Source organism: Dioscorea cayenensis, chromosome 1 (assembly GCF_009730915.1).
Source record: "Dioscorea cayenensis subsp. rotundata cultivar TDr96_F1 chromosome 1, TDr96_F1_v2_PseudoChromosome.rev07_lg8_w22 25.fasta, whole genome shotgun sequence".
In the NCBI taxonomy this organism is placed as follows: domain Eukaryota; kingdom Viridiplantae; phylum Streptophyta; class Magnoliopsida; order Dioscoreales; family Dioscoreaceae; genus Dioscorea; species Dioscorea cayenensis.
In genome coordinates, this window is record NC_052471.1 from 6,277,438 (window position 1) to 6,289,370 (window position 11,933).

Sequence of the window (11,933 nt, forward strand, 5' to 3'; positions counted from 1 at the left end):
CCCTAGCTGCAGCCCACTACCATGTTTGGCAAAGAATGGAGAAAAGAATGCTGAAATCGCGGCTGAATCGCGGCTTAAATAGGGCTGGAATAGGGCATCCACATGCCCCTGTGGATTTACCACACGGGCCTTTGGAATTCCTGCACGGGTGTGGATAATTTCCACACACCCTTGTGGATTCTCTGGAATTCTCTTTTTTGGTTGGCTGTGAACAGTACCTGCTCTAATAATTTGCTGCAGTGTTTGCTACAGCACCTACTACATTACCGGCCCGAAACACTATCGAATCCATGTTTTCATCAAAACAACGTCAACGGGCACACATTTACGTCGTATATTGCTTTGTTTTTTTTTCAATAACCGGCCTCATTGGTGAAGATCTTGCTATCAATACACAAGCTGTGATACTCGAATGTGACTGCCTTTGTGCCCCTCCAAACCATTGTTCTAGCTTGAATACACAGAGGTTGGCACACATTCTCACATCTTTAACCCGACTTATGTCTTTGCATTTGACATTTCACATGATTTCCTCCAAATAGTGCATTTATGATCTACATTGGCTTTTTTCTTTCACATTCGGCTTAACAACCCTATATGCATGAAAGTAATACAAATGCACAAGTATTAGCACTAAAACCTGATAAAAATAATGCTCATCATAAGGGCAGAACACTTCGCATTCTTATCACACAAGCACTTATCACTAAGCGAAGATGGAATAATGATTTTTGTTGATAAAATATAATGAAAGCAAGAATAAAAGAAACAAGAAAGAGAGAAGCACAAATAGATGAGAGGTAAGGCAATCGATAGAAGTGGGGTCAACCGATAAGCACCTAAGATAATTGCTTGAAGTGCAAAATCAACTATTATATCTCCTAATTTATGCTTAATGAGTCGTGAAAATCACTAAACACACGGTTCCAAACCTAAGGTCAACCATGACTAAATCTACACTATGTCCTGGTGGAGAAATCGATCAATCTCAACACATCACTCTGTGTAGAGTTGCAAGACACTCTAGGGATTCCAAGTGATAAACCCTATTCCAATGTATAAATCTAACCCTTTGGTCTAGGCGAAAGACCCCTAGTCGTAATTAAGCCCTAGGTGCTAAAGTTACTTCAACACTTCACTCCATTACCCGTACAACTAAGACCTAGCGGAGGTCATCCCTTAGCCCATTCACTCTACTATGACCGCAAAGAACTCTTGGAACATGGAGGTAGGATAAATCAAATAGGAGGAAAAATCGGATGCTCCGCTACCTCTCAACTCACCCTCTCAACCCTCTCCAATCTTGCAATGTCTAACTCTCATGGTGTGTCACTCACTCACAAAGGTTACCAATGTAGACTCTCAACCCTAATATCACTCTAACGGAGAAATCATACAACAAGCATTCAAGATTGAAACTCAATTAAAGACATCAATTAAGGAAAACAGAATAGAAGATTAATGAACAAATACATCCTAGGGTTCACAAATCTAAGTACCCACTAGGGGTTTAGCTCTCCATGGAGCTAGTTACAATCAACAATGAAATCGAATGTAAAAACATGTAATCCATAGAAAAACCATCTCGGTATTTGTGTCGATGGTCTTGTGGAGTAGCCTCGTCTTCTCCAAAGATCCCCTTGTCCGGCCTAGGGCACACCTCGCCGGATCAATGCCGATGAAAGCTTCCCCAATAACCTTTTTCCAAGCGGAGTGCGGTGTTGAAGCCGTAGAACCTCTCCAAAAACCTTGTCAAAACCACTCTAAACCCTAGTGATAAGTGCTTGTGTGTTAAGAATGTGAAGTGTTCTTTCCTTACAATGAGCATTACTTTTATCAGGTTTAAGCGCTAATACATGTGTATTTGTGTTCTTTTGCGCATGTAGGGTTGTGAAGCTATGTTTTGAGAAAAGAAGCCAAAAGTAGATCGTGAATGCACTATTTGGTGGAGTCTTGGAAGTAACAAACGAGAAGACACAAGTGGGGCTCTAAGAATGTGAATGTGTGCCAACCTCCATGTATTCAAGCCATTACAATGACTTGGAGGGGCACGAAGATAGTCATATTTGCGTATCCCGACTGGTGCATTGATAGCAAGATCTTCATTATTGAGGCTTTTGATTAAAGAAGAGTTATGATGTATGGCATAAACGTGTGCCTGTTTATGTTACCTCGATGAAAAGTGTGGAATTGGGAGTGTTTCGTGTGAGTACTGTAGTAGGTTACTGTAGTAAATGACTTTTAGCAAGACAATGTAGCAGTACTGTTCATAGCCGGCAGAAAATCTGATTTCCAGAGAATCCTCACTGGCGTGTGGAAATTATCTACACCCGTGTGGAAATTCCACAGGTCCGTGTGGAAAATCCACAGGGGATTGTGGATGCCCGATTTCAACCCTCTTTAATCGCGATTCAGCTCGATTTTGGCGATCTTCTTTCCCCCTTCTCTGTAACTTTTCTCCATCGTTTGAGAGGTCGTCAGCTAGGGTTTTGAGAGGCTTTTGGCATGACTTTGGAGTGGTTCTCCGGATTTGACACCGCGCTTCACTTGGAAAAAGGTTATTGGGGGAGCTTTCGTCGGCATCCATCCGGAGAAGTGTGTCCTAGGCCAGACAAGCGGAACTTTGGAGAAGACGAGGCTACTGTATAAGACCATCAACATGAATATAGAGGGGGGTTTCCTATGGATTACTTATCTTTACTTTCGATTTCATTGTTGATTGTATTGTGCTCCATGGAGTGCTAAACCCCCTAGTGGGTACTTCGATTTTGTAAACCCTAGGATGTTATTGTTTCATTGACCTTCCATTATGTTCTCCTTAATTGATGCTTTTAATTGAGTTCCAATCTTGAATTCTTGTTGAATGATTTCTTCCTTAGAGTGGCACTAGGGTTGAGTGTCAATATTGGTAATCTTTGTGGATGGGTGACACTCCATGAGGGTTAGACAAAGCTAGATTAGAGAGGGTTGAGAGGATGAGTCAAGAGGTAGCGGGGCGTCCCCTTTCCCCTCTGGTGTGATTTGTCCTACCTCCATTTCCTCGAGTTCTTAGCGGTTATAATAGAGTGAAATGCTAAGGGATGAACTCCGCTGGGGCTTAGTTGCGTGAGCAATAGAGTGAAGCGTTAAATTGACTTTAGTATCTTGAGCTTAATTGTAATTAGGGGTCTTTCACCTGGACCAAAGGGTTAGATCTACACATAGGAATAGGGTTTATCACTTGGAATCCCTAGAACTCCATGCAACTTTGTGCAGTGTGAGGTGTTGAGACTGAGCAATTTCTCCATGGGACATAGTGTAGGGTTAGTCATGGTTGACCTTAGGTTTGGGACCGTGTGGTTTAGGATTTCCACGACTCATTAAGCATTAATTTGGAAGTATAATGGTAGGTCTTGCACTTGAAGCATAAGTCCTATTCGGAGCATTGTCTGAGTACCCCACTTCTATCGATTGTCTTACCTCTCACTTACTTGTGGCTCTCATTCTTTTTTCTTTTATTTCTGTTTACATCACATCTTATCAACACAATCATTATTCATCTTTACTTGGTTAAGTAGCAATTTAGGTATTTTTTATTCCCACTCTCTATGGATACGATACCACACTCACTTGGGATTTATTACTTCGACAAACCCGTGCACTTGCGGGTCACACGCAAGGGGTGTTGTCAAGTTTTTCACATCGTTGCAGGAAGGTAGGTGTTTAGAGATACTTTGCACTTTGCTATCTTAGCTATTCATTCATTCATTCTATTTCATATCTTCTTATTTTATCATTTTTCTAATTTTGTTTTTTTATTTTGATGCAGCTCCAGGTTATGACCCGAGCAAACCCTTCGATATTAATTGAAGGTGATCCCAAACTTAAACGTATACTCAAAAGAAAGGGTAAAGAATCTGTGCAAGAACTGTCAAATCTAGCTAAAGTGGAAGTTGAAGGGTCTGACAACATGGCAGAATAGAATGAACAACAGAGAACACTCTCTGATTATGCTAGATTGTATGTATTGGGAACACAATCTAGCATTGTGTGGCCCCCAATCATAGCTCAGAATTTTTAGCTAAAGCCTGCATTCATCCACATGTTACAGCAGTCCGCATAGTTCAATAGTTTGGCCGATGTGGATCCAAACAATCACAGAGAGAATTTCTTGGAAGTGTGTGATATGCTCAAGATCAATGGTGTTATGGATGATGCCATCAAGTATAGAGCCTTCCCATTTTCCTTGAAGGGGAGAGGGAAGCAGTGGCTACACTAATTACCTAGAGTATCGATCACTATATGGGAGGAGATGGTAGAAGCTTATCTTGCCTATTATTTCCCTCTCGAAAAATCTATAAATCTTAGGAATGAGATCTAATCCTTTGTGCAAATGGAATTGGAGTCTCTATTTGAGACATGGGAAAGGTTCAAGGAACTCCTGCGAAATTGTCCTCAACATGGGTTTCTAGAGTGGATGATCATTCGGACCTTTTACAATGGTTTGAACCCAAGTACAAGACAGCTACTTGATGTAGCAGAAGGAGGTACTTTAGGTAGCAAGACCCCAGGAGAAGCCCGATAATTAATTGAAGAAATGGGGTTGAACAGCTACAAATGGAATGTTAGGGAGAAGAAGAAAGTGGTTGGCATCCATGAGGTAGAAGTTGTTACATCGTTCGCTGCCCAAGTGAAGGCATTGAGTAAGAAGTTAGATGAATAATGGTTTTGTCAAAAAGATGTAATTTAAAAAAGAATAAAAGAGACAAGAAAGAGAAACACAAGTAAAGGGAAATATAAGGCAATTGATAAAAATGGGATACTCGGTTATTATTCCGCCTAGGACGATCGGTTAAAGTGCAAAACTCTCTATTATGCTTCCTAACTAATGCATTAATTAGTCATGGAGATCCTTCAATACATGGTCTCAAATCTAAGGTTAACCATGCCTGACTCTATAGATGTCTCGGTGGAGAAATCTAATAATCTCAACACCTCGCACTCGTATAGAATTGCAATGAGTTCTAGGGATTTCAAGTCATAAAACCCCTTCCTATATGTAGACCTAACCCTTTGGACCAGGTGGAAGGTCCCTAATCAAAATTAAGCCCTAGGTGCTAAAATAACTTCAACGCTTCTGACACGTCTGTATATGCGTGTAAACCGCAAGTGCATGGGTATCGAAGTAATAATCCCAGATGTGTGGGTATCGTATCCACAGAGAGTGGGGAATAAAGACACTTAAGTTGTTTCTTAACTAATGTGGAAGATGAATAGTGATAAGTGTGAAAAATATGAAATAACAAAAATAAAAACAACAACATAGAGGGCACAAGTAAAGGAGAAGGTATGGAAATCGATAAAGATGAGGTACCCGGATATTGATCATCCTAGGACAATCGTTTCATGTGCAAGAACTGTCTATTATACTTCCTAATTGATGCAACAATGCGTCATGGAAATCCTTAATTACATGATCCCCAATCTAAGGTCAACCATGACTAACTCTATACATGTCTCGGAGAAGAGATTGAATAACCTCTCAACCTCATACTCATATAGAATTGCAATAAGCTCTAGGGATTCCAAGTGATAAACTCAATTCCTATGTATAGACCTAACCCTTTGGTCCAGGTGGAAGATCCTCAGCCATAATTAAGCCCTAGGTGCTAAAATCACTTCAACGCTTCACTCCATTGCACTCGCAAGTAAGCCCTAGCGGAAGGTCATCCCTTAGCCCATTCACTCTACTATGGCCGCAAAAAGCTCTTGGAACGTGGAGGTAGGATAGATCACACCGGAGGGTTAAGGGGACGCTCCGCTACCTCTCGACTCACCCTCTCAACCCTCTCCAATCTTGCTTTGTCTAACTCTCATGGTGTGTCAGTCACTCACAAGAGTTACCAAGAAGAACTCTCAAGTCTAGTGTCACTCTAGGGCAGTATTCATACAATCAAGTCTCCAAGATTGGAACTCACAATAAACATCAATTAATTGAAAGCATAATAAAGAGATTCAATGAAACGAATAAATCCTAGGGTTCATGAATACACAAGTACCCACTAGGGGTTTAGCACTCCATGGAGCTAGATACAATCAATGAAATCGAATATAAAAATAAAGCATCCATAGAAAACCCCCTCGTTAGTCATGGTGATGGTCTTATGGAGAGTCCTCTACTCATCGCAAGGGTCCCTTTGTCCAGCCTAGGATACACCTCACCGGATCGGCGTCGACGAAAGCTTTCCAACTAACCTTCTTCCAAACGGCGCGCGATGTCAAAGCCATAGAACCTCTCCAAAGCCCTAGCCAATACCTCTCAAAACCCTAGCCATCGTCCTTTCTCAATTTCGGGAAAAGATGGAGAAAAGAATAGGGGAAAAGATTGAGAAATCGGGGCTGAATCACGGCTTTTAAAGGGCTAGAATCAGGCATCCACACGGGCGTGTCGATGTTCCACACGCCCCTATGGAATTTTCACACGGGCATGTGGAATTTCCACACGCCTGTGTGAATTCTCTGGAATTCTAATTTTTGGCTACAGTACCCCGCTACAAACACTCCTGAATCCACTTTTCATTGAGGCAACATAAACGGGCACACGTTTATGCTATAGATCGCGTCGCTTCTTCAATAAACGGTTCCATTGGTGAAGATATTGCTATCATTGCACAAGTTGGGATACGCATATGTGACTACCTTCGTGCCCCTCCAACTCATTGTAATGGCTTGAATACATGGAGGTTGGCACACATTCACGTATCTTAGAGCACCATTTGTGTGTTCACATTGTTGCTTCTAAGATTCCACCAAATAGTGCGTACACGATCTACTTTTGGCTTCTTTTCTAAAAACATAGCTTCACAGCCCCACATGCGCAAAAGAACAAAAAAACACATGTATTAGCGCTTAAACTTGATAAAGGTAATGCTCATTGTAAGGAAAGAACACTTCACATTCTTATTAAACAAGCACTTATCAGCTTCACTCCGTTGCCTCTGCAACTAAGCCCCCAGCGGAAGGTCATCCCTTGGCCCATTCACTCTAATATGACCACAAAGAACTCGAGGAAATGAAGGTCGGATAAATCACACTGGAGGGGAAAGGAGACGCTCCGCTATCTCTATACTCACCCTCTCAACCCTCTCCAATTTACCTTTGTCTAACTCTCGTGGTGTGTCACTCACTCACAAGGGTTACCAATAAGAACTCTAAACCCAATATCACTCTAAGGAAGTATTCATTCAATCAAACATTCAAGATTGGAACTCAATTAAAGCATCAATTAATGAAAGCATAATAAAAGGTTTAATGAAACAAATACATCCCAGGGTTCACAAATCCAAGTACCCACTAGGGGGTTTAGCTCTCCATGGAGCTAGTTACAATCAATAATGAAATCGAATGTAAAAGCAAGTAATCCATAGAAAACTCTCTCGATAGTCATGATGATGGTCTTGTGGAGAAACCTCGACTCTTCCAAAGGTCCCTTTGTCCCGTGATAAGTGCTTGTGCGATATGAATGCGAATCGCTCATTCCTTATGTTGAAGATTACTTTTCTCAGGTTTTTAAATTAATATGTGTGTTTTTATGTTACTTTTTATGCGGTAGGGTTGTCGGGCCGAGTATGAAGGAAATAGGCCAATGTGGATCATAATGCACCTATTTTTGGAGGAGATCTTGCTAAGGTTCAAACGCGAAGACATAGGGACAGGTGTGAGATGCTAGAGTGTGTGCCAACCTCCTCGCATTCGAGTGAGCACATCCATTTGAGGGGCACAAAAGGCGATCACACTCGAGCACTCCGCCTTATGCATATAAGAACAAGAGCTCCACCAACATGTATATCATTGAAGAAGCAAGTGATTCACGACGTGACCGTGTGCCCGTTTGCGTTACCCTGATGAAAGTATGGAATTCGGAAGTTATTCAGGTCGAAGACTGTAGCAGAGTACTATAACAATACTGTAGCAAGTACTATAGCAGCACTGTTCACAGCCGGCCGAGAAATCAGAGAAACAGAGAATCCACACGAGCGTGTGGAAATTATCCACGCCCGTGTGGAAATTCCGCACGGGTGCGTGTAGAGTCCACGCTCGTGGAGTTGCCCAATTCCAGCCATATTTAAAGCCGATTCAACCCCGATTTTGGTATTCTTTTCTCCATCTTTTCCCCAACTTGAGAGAGGGGTATTGGCTAGGGTTTTGGAGAGGTTCTATGGCTCCGACATCGCGCGTTATTTGGAAGAAGGTTATTGGGAGAGCTTTCATCGGCATCGATCTGGCGACGTGTATCCTAGGCCGGACAAAGGATCCCTTACGACGAGTAGAGGAGTCTCCAGAAGACCATCGACACGACCATCGAGGGGGTTTCTTTATGGATTCATTGCTTTTACATTTGATTTCTTTGATTGTACTTAGCTCCATGGAGAGCTAAACCCCTAGTGGGTACTTGGGTGATTGTGAACCCTAGGATGTATTCGTTTCATTGAATTTCTTTATTATGCTTTCAATAAATTAATGTTTATTGTGAGTTCCAACTTTGAATCCTTGATTGTATGAACATTTGCCCTAGAGTGACACTAGGGTTGAGAGTTCTTATTGGTAACCTTGTGAGTGAGTGACACACCACGAGCGTTAGACAAAGCTAGGTTGGAGAGGGTTGAGAGTGTGAGTCGAGAGGTACAGGAGCGTCCCCTTTCCCCTCCGACGTGATAGATTCTACCTCCGTTCCTCGAGTTCTTTGCTGCCATAATAGAGTGAATGGTCTAAGGGATAAATATCCGCTGGGGCTTAGTTACACGTGCAACATAGTGAAATGTTGAGACGATCTTAGTATCTAGGGCTTAATTATGGTTAGGGACCTTCCGCCTGGACCAAAGGGTTAGGTCTATAATTAGGAAGAGATTTATCACCTGGAATACCTAAAGCTCATTGCAACTTTATTCGAGTGTGAAGTTGAGAGGTTATTCAATCTCTCCTCCGGGACATGAATAGAGTTAGGCATAGTTGACCTTAGACTTGGGACTATGTACGTAAGGATTTCCATGACTCACCATTGCAATGATTAGGAAGCATAATAGAGAGTTCTTACACTTGAAGCGATTATCCTAGGTGAAGCATCATCCGAGTACCCCATCTTTATCGATTGCCTTACCTCTTCCTTACTTTTGCTCTCTTACTTGTTGCTTTTAATTGTTGAGAATTGAATCATTGTCACACTTATCATTGTTGATATTCCATATAGCTAAGAATCGAATTAAGTGTCTTTACTCCCTACTCCCTATGGATTCGATACCCGCTCACCCGGGATTATTACTTCGACAAACCCCTGCACTTGCGGGATATACGCAAGGGGACCTTGTCATCCCGCCTAGGATACACCTCGCTGGATTGATGCCAATGAAAGCTCTCCCACTAACCTTCATCCAAATTGAGTGCAATGTCGAAGCCGTAAAACATCTCCAAATCCTTTGACAATATCTCTCCAAACCCTAGCCGCCACCCTCTTGAAAGTTGGGGAAAAGATGGAAAAAAGCCTCTTGAAATCAGAGCTGAAATCGACCTTAAATAAGGCTGGAATTAGGAGTCCACACGCCCATCTGGATTCTCCATACGGGCCTGTGGAAATTCCACATGGGCGTGGATAATAACCACACGCCCGTGTAGATTCTCTGAACTTCATTTTTTGGCCGGCTGTGAATAGAACCTGCTATAGTAGAAACCCAAAACACTTAAGCTTTTGCTTGTCCTCAAGCAAAAATTAAAACATTGAAGTATATATGAAAGAAATATTGGAAGTGGTTAGCCTTAGGTTCACCAAAACATGTAAAGAGAGCATTCTATAAGTAAGGGAAATTCAGCACTAAATACGAAAAATCAATGCTCTAGTTAAAACTTGAATCAAAAAGGACAACAAAACTGAAGTCGTGTAAGTGTGTGTAAACTCACTCAAGTCAACGCAAGGTAAACTCCTCAAAGTTCTAAGTATACGGGACTTATTTATCTACAAAAATGTAACAAAACTAAAAAAGAAGGTAGTAGGTTCACATATCCTCTAAAGTAGCCCTTTGCAAAGCAACTACTAAGGTGGCTTTCACACTTTCGAGGTGGTAGCTCTTTCTACCGGAGTGCTAGCTTTCACTCATCCTATGAGATAGCTCTTTCTCTCATTAGTGCATAACTAGTATCCGACTTATGAGAGTAGCTTCATACTTCATAGGTGGTAGCTCTTTCCACCCAATAAGCACAACTAAAAAAATAAAACTATTTTGTTCTTTCTTTTCCTTTTTTTGTTTGAAATAGTTTACAAAAGAAACAACTATAACTAGGGCTTTTAACATCAAACTTGAGTTTCAAAAAGAGTTTAAAGAGTGAGTACTGCAACAAGTGTCAACCGGGCAAAAATTCCTAGAAATTCAAGCAAGAACTAGAGCATGAGAACATTCAATGTTAAAAATTCTCCTAAGTTCAACAATACAGTCATTACAACTAAGGTGAACCACCATTGGCTATGTGAGCATGTATATCAATCAAAACCAGTATAAAGGAGATGTGCATTATGAAACTCCCCCCACACTTAAGTTGTACATTGTCCCCAATATACACATGCAAGCTCACTCATAATATATCAGACAAGAATATATGTGGGAGAAACAATCAAAACAATACTCCCCAGACTTCTAGTGTTGCATTTGATGAAGATAATCCTTGGGAGTGTTGTTCTAACGGGTCATGATGCACACACGACCAAGTGCCAAAACACCTTGGCCGCGTTCATGACTAATTCTTAGTTTCCATAATGACAAGACCATCTACACGCATAAACGAGGGGATTTAGTGAAGATCAATAAAAACAAAAATAACGTGAGTAAATAAAAGATGATGCAATTAATACAACTCAGGACATCAAAACGAAAAATAAACTCAGAAGAAAAGTCCTTTCTGAGTATATAAGTCCAAAATAAAATACAAAGGTAATAAAAATGAAAATGATATCAAGTGTTAGTGTCGTCAGGTCTCTGCTCTACTGGTGAAGGAGACGATGCTGGTGGATCAACTGGTGCTGGGGCTCACATCTCAAATGGTAATCTTGTGTCTCGCTCCAGCAACTGTTGTATGATATCGAACCGTGAAATGAACTCAGTGTGGTTTACAGCATGTGTAGCACGAACCTCATCCACATCCTGTTGTAGGGTGTCTACAACATTCTCGAGCCTCTCAAATCGATCATGAGCTTGAGTTGGAGAGAATATCCGCAATGGTGGGGGCTCGTACGCTGGAGGGACCGCCTCTGTCTGATCTCTCTCAGGCTGTGACTCTAATGCTAGCTGAGACCCCTCTACTGTAGCTTCCTCAAATACAAATGGCTCTAGTAGGGGCATGTTCAGCACATAAACACCATTCGGATATTTCCTAATCATACCCATGAGACTCATTGTCTCTAACCCGAGGGGTGCTGGTACTATCATTTTATTAGCCCCTCTAATCGTGTCTCGTAGGCCCATCCCCAACATGAGTCTAGTAATGTATGGGCCTGAGAAAATGACACCAAGCCTGGGATACTATCACTGATGCTTCAGATACTCCACTAAAATGTGTCCCAAATGAATCAGCTCATTCCGCCCATGGAGTATAAATATAGAAGTTCCTGCCTGCTAAGGACTCCTGTGCTGTCGTCGAGATCGTTCACTGATCTACTAAGGATGGCGTGAAGATACCTATAACTAGGTTGACAAAGGCATGTAGCCTTGGATACTCCTGGTTTATACCGACCCTGACCACATAATATTCTATAGGCTTTATGGGGTTTAAGCTTCCCGAATAGTCAGTCGGCAGCTCATCATACTCCTTCATCTCAGTGAACTCCTCATCATATAATCCAAGTCTAATGGAGAACTGCGTGACGCTCATACTATGATGCTACCCAAAAGCTCTTAACTGAATGCTGCTGA

The 11,933-nt window shown here is 41.7% G+C and overlaps 1 non-coding gene across 1 annotated transcript; it reads right to left on the reverse strand.

The window, feature by feature from the left end:
* Positions 1-4,339: 4,339 nt before the first annotated feature.
* Positions 4,340-4,446, reverse strand: LOC120266550. Its single transcript, XR_005538201.1, has one exon. It is a non-coding gene; the product is annotated as a small nucleolar RNA R71 (small nucleolar RNA).
* Positions 4,447-11,933: the final 7,487 nt, after the last annotated feature.